Source organism: Pinus tabuliformis, chromosome 4_1 (genome assembly GCF_031772625.1).
Source record: "Pinus tabuliformis cultivar Carrire ecotype Pingquan chromosome 4_1, CPIR1, whole genome shotgun sequence".
NCBI lineage: Eukaryota > Viridiplantae > Streptophyta > Pinopsida > Pinales > Pinaceae > Pinus > Pinus tabuliformis.
Window position 1 is genome coordinate 436,444,723 of NC_142303.1, and position 6,010 is coordinate 436,450,732.

The window sequence follows — 6,010 nt, forward strand, 5'->3', positions numbered from 1 at the left end:
AAACAGTCTTTTCATGATTCACATTCAAGAGCACATAGGAAGCTTGAACTCATTCATTCATATTTATGTGGTCCAATGCCTGTTCCTTCTGCAAATGGAAATAAATATATCATGACATTTATTGATGATTACACCAGAATGTGTTGGGTTTATTTATTGAAGAACAAATCTGATGCTTTTCAAACATTCAAGAATTTTCATAAATGGATTGAAAATGATGCACAATCTCATATTGGGTCTATTCACACTGATAATGGAAAAGAATATACATCAAATGAATTTGAAAACTATCTTCGTCGACATGGGATCAAACATCAAACAACTGTGCCTTATAATCCCCAACAGAATGGTGTAGCTGAAAGAATGAATAGAACAATCTTGAATATGGTACGATCCATGCTTTTCTTCAAAAATGTAAAGATAATGTTTTGGGCTGATGCTGTTCTATGTGCTGCATATATAAAGAATAGATGTCCATCTAGTGCTATAAGAAACAAGAGTCCTTATGAATTGTGCTATGGACATGTTCCTTCGGTAAAACATCTCAGGATTTTTGGTTCCACTTATTATGCTTTAATACCAAAGGTACATAGAAACAAACTTGGTGCTAGAAGTCGTAAGTGTATCTTCCTGGGGTATTCAAACACCTCTAAAGCATACCGTCTCTATGATGAAGTAAATAAAAAGTTTGTTGTATCTAGAGATGTCATTTTTCTTGAATCATCCAAATCTGACAGTGTTGTTGAGCGACAACTTGATCGCTTGGATAGATTCACAAAAACGAAATCATTTCAAGAGTTTGATAATCAGATTCCACATCTTGAAGGGGGGATTCCTATACTAGATTAACATGTGGAATCTTCTTCTGAAGAACAATCTCCCTTGCATGAAACTCCAACACCAGATGATCCTTTAAGTGATGTAATTGATAGAATTGGGAGACTCAATCTTGATTCAGTCCCAACTCAATCAACAGAGCAGCCTAGACCATCTCAGAAAGGTCCCCCAAAGTGGCTGACAAAGACACTTGAAAGTGTTCATCCTGATGAAATTGGAAAAACAGGAACCAGAAATACAAATCGACAAGATGGAGGTGATGTAGATAACTCTAATTCACCTGTTGATATGGATGTTACTTATGATTGTGAATTGAACTTGTCTACAGATTTTGAACCAACTTCCTTCAAAGAAGCTGCTTCTCATGATGAATGGAAAGAAGCGATGCAGAAGGAGTATGATGCCCTCATAAAGAATGGCACTTGGAAGCTGGTTGATCCTCCATTTGAAACCAAACCAATTGGCTGCAAGTGGGTCTACAAGAACAAATACAAAGCTGATGGCTCACTTGACAAGCACAAAGCTAGGCTTGTGGAAAAAGGTTTTGCACAGAAGGAAGGGGTCGATTATGAGGAAACTTTTTCCCCCGCAGCAAAATGGGCCACCATCCAGACACTCTTTGCACTAGCTGCTCAGAACGGTTGGAAAGTCCATCAAATGGATGTAAAAACTGCATTCTTGAATGGAGATCTAAAAGAGAATGTTTTTATGTCCCAACCTGAAGGATTTGCTGTGAAAGGACATGAACATAAAGTATGCAAACTTGTGAAGTCCTTGTATGGCCTCAAACAAGCACCACGAGCCTGGTATGAAAAACTAATTGAGCATCTTCTGAAACTCAACTTCAAACATTTTGATCTTGATGATGCAACTTTATTTGTCAAGAAAGTTGGCAAAACAGTTGTATATCTTGTGGTATATGTAGATGATCTTTTAATGACAGGGAACAATGAAAGCTATATTGCATCCATAAAGAAAGAATTAGGAAAAAGTTTTGAAATGACTGATTTGGGCTATGTTCATTACTATCTTGGCATTGAAGTAACCCAACATCCAAAATCCATATTTCTTTCTCAAAAGAAATACATTGGAGATTTGTTAAACAGATTTGGCATGACAGAGTGCAATCCTCTTTCTACTCCAATGGAACAAAACTTGAAGATCACATCTATTGAAGGAAAGGAATTTGAGGATGCAACAAAGTATAGACAGCTTGTAGGAAGTCTCATCTACCTCACTACTACCAGACCAGACATTTCATTTGTTGTTGGAATCCTCTCCAGGTTTATGCAAAAACCTTGTGAGGGACATTGGTCTGCTGCAAAAAGAGTTCTAAGGTACTTGAAGGGAACTCAAGACCTTGGAATCAAGTATACACAGGTGGACAACTTCAGCTTGATTGGATACTCTGATTCAGACTTCAATGGAGACAAAGAAACTGGGGTATCTACTTCAGGATATGCTATGAGTCTTGGATCAGGAGTTGTCTCCTGGAGATCATGCAAACAATCAGTTCCAGCAGATTCCACAACAGAAGCAGAATACGTGGTAGCAGCTGAAGCAACGAAAGAAATTGTGTGGCTTAGGAAAATTCTTGAAGATTTGCAGGTAAAACAAGTACAATCAACTCCACTCATGATTGATAACACCTCTGCAATAAATTTGGCCAAGAACCCAAAATTCCATGATCGTACTAAGCACATCAATACTAAATATCATCTGATCCGACATCATGTTGAGGCCAAAACAATCCATCTCCGTCATTGTTCCACAAATGAGCAAATTGCAGACATCTTCACCAAAGCACTTGGAAGAGAAAAGCTTGAAAGATTCAGAACGATGCTTGGACTCACGAACATCCCTTCAGATTAAGGGGGGGAATGTTCACACCTAATCCTCAGCGGTTGGGTAAACTAGAACGTGAACAGTCATCAAGAAGATGAACTGATCCATCTCATTTATGTATATAAACAATAGTTCTCTAATGAAATAATCAATCAGTTTTCTTCTGCCCATTCTGGAGTTACCCTGGCCTAACAACACTGACGCCCTCGCCTGAACACCTTCGCACAACTTCACTCGAACATCTTCGAACGACCTTGCCCGTTCAGTCGTTTAGGCGGATGCCCTCACACGCCCTCACCCGAACGCCTTCAAACGACCTCGCCTATTTAGTTGTTTAGACAAATGCCATCGGATGCCCTCGCTCGTTCGGTCGTTCAGGCCGACGCCCTCACACGCCCTCGCCTGAACATCTTCGCACGACCTGTGGTTCCGTTTTCTGCATTTTATGCGGCTCCGTGCTACGACCCAAGAGTCCAACTGAAATTCACCCAATTTCAGACTCTCCAAGTAGCTCGTCCTCCTAGCTTGCATAAATACTTGGAAACTTTGCTTGATTGATTTTTGCCACCATTCCAATGCTTTACTTATATGGCAGTTGTCCCATCGGTTGGGGTGTCGCCTCACCAAGCTAACCCACCATTTCGTCCAACTCGCCCCTCCATTGCGTCGGCCCATGGTGTGGGCGCCAATGTGTGGGACCGCCCCCACATATAAACTCATCAATACTCGCGACACTTACTCATTTTTCAAGATGAATTTAGCGTCACACATTGGCTCATCTCCTCTGTTCGATCAGCTCGTCGCATCGTGCGGGCGCGCCCCAACTCGCCGGTTACTTCCCACCTCATCGCTCACCCGTCGTGCGCCCTTCACTTGTTTCCTCCATCGTTCAGCCCAACTTTTTGCACCGTGCGGGTGCGCCCGACTCGCCAGTTTCCCTAGCTCGTCGCCTGCTCACCCGTCGTGTGCCCTTCGCCAAATGATCCACAACTCGTGGGCCTTACATTGTGTGTCGAAAGGACTCCCAAAGTAGATATTGAATATAATTTGTAATGGAGAACTGAAATAGCTAAGAGTGAGGGTTATGCTTACCTCCCTGCGGAGGATGAACAGACAGAGCCATGGATCATGGAGGCAAAGTTGCAGAACCAGTGGAGAAACCGGGAGCCGAAGCGTTGCAGAGCAGTCAAAACCCTCACCTCTAGTTTGCAAATGACCTTCTCTTCAATGGGAGATGGTGAGTTGGGTAGTTGGAAAATCCCTAAACCCTTCTCACCATCGGATCACCCAAATCCAATCGATGGGCAAGAACCATGCCAAATTTCACAGCCAAAATGAAACGACGGATAGATGCCAACAATGGAGTTGCCCAGGATCTAGCCACGTGGCAGCACGTTTCGATGAAATTTAATCCAAAGCGAGGTAATGGACTTGATGCCTCGTGGAAGTCCATGTGATCCCTTACGGTATGGAAGAGATGGACAAGCCAACTGTGGGCAGTTAATATAGAATTGAATTATCAAATATGTCATAGGACATCACACTAGCGTCCGTGGCATGAATTATGGCTTAGTTTAATGCATAGACATATATGTAAAATATTTTATTATTATTATTATTATTGTTATTTTGTTTATATATATGTGTTGTAGTTAATAGTTGGTGTTACAAATGGTATAAGAGCTCAAGTTTGTACACTGAGACTCTTGGGGAATTTATATATATATGTGTGTGTGTGTGTGTGTAATGAATGTGATCTCTTTAATTTAACTAAGTAAACATGTATGTGAACACAGAGAGAGATTGCCTCAATACAAGAAGGGGCAAAATGTAGAGGATCCCAAGACCACACAATTCGTTAGGAACAAACTATGTGAATACTAACCCTGATATTTGTATTCAACTAGGCGAGGAATCTCGTCAAGCTAATGCATTCTTACTCGAAACTGTCCAACAGCTCCGTGCGGAGATGACAAATTTAAGAACAGATAACGAACGACTACGTGTAAAACAAGAGAAAATCATCAGAAGTCTATCTGAGTGACAGAACTAGCGACAACTACACACCAGTGCTAAAGATAGGGAGAAGACCTCAACAACTCAGCATGGAGAGGAAAATGCAGAGTCAGCTGAAAAACACAAGGAAGATGAAGAAGGATGCTCAGACAATGTTTTTGACTAACACAAGACAAAAAGACAAAAATATGAATTACGAGGACAATTTAAAAAGATTAAACCATCACTTTTTGAAGGAGAATTTGAGGAGGTAGCGAAAGCTTGGCTAACTGATATGAGAAAATATTTTCATATTTACGAGTACACAAATAAACTAAAAGCTCGATTGACAGTTTATTAGTTAAGAGGTAAGGCTACCCTTTGGTGGGAAGAAATTAAAACAGTGAGGAAAATTGACGAGGAACAGGTTACATAGAATGAATTCCAAAAGCATTCTAAAGACAAGTATCTAACTTAACATTATTATGACGAAAAAGAAAAGGAATTCCATGAGTTGAGATTGGGAACCTTTATCATGGACGAATATGTGTCACAGTTCACTTCCTTACTGCACTATGTGCCTTATATGCAAGAAGAAAAGGCTAAGATTCAACGTTTCATTAGTAGCTTACCCAATTTTATGAAGGAAAAACTTGAGTTTGACTACCCCAAAATGATGGATGATGTAGTGTGGAAAGCCTGCATCTTCTATCAACAAATGAAATAGAAAAATGAAGGACCTAAAGGAGGGTCGAAAAAGAAGGGAAGAAGTCTGATTCCAAGCAGACACCCAAAATTTTCTAATAGCAGAAATATACAGCAAAAGCCTCTTAGTAAATTCCCAGCAAGGAATCAACCCAAAGCTTCTTATTATGAAAATAGACAGTTAAAAGGGGTTAATAAATTTAGTAATGACCAATAGTCAAAACCGACGCTGCAATGTTGGGGATGTGGAGAACCATACGACTACAAAAACTGTCTGCATAAGGCAAGGACATAACAACTAGCAAACATGCAGGAAGCATCCACTATTAGAGAAGTGGCAAGGAGCATGCCTAGAATGAATGTTGCCTTGGATGATCATCAAGCAGAATATCATCCCACCATGACTGAATGTGAAGGTATGATTTCTAAGCAACTTGTTTCGGTTTTGTTTGATCTCGATGGTAGCTTAAGTAATGTTAGTCCTAGAGTGGTAGAAAAATGGCAACTACAGAGCAGTAAGTTTCCAAAACCATGGCTAGTTCAACTAGCCATTGCAAAAAAAAGAAAGGTAGTTGCCAAAACAAAACATTGTCCCATAATAATCTCAGGACGACCCATTCACGTGAAT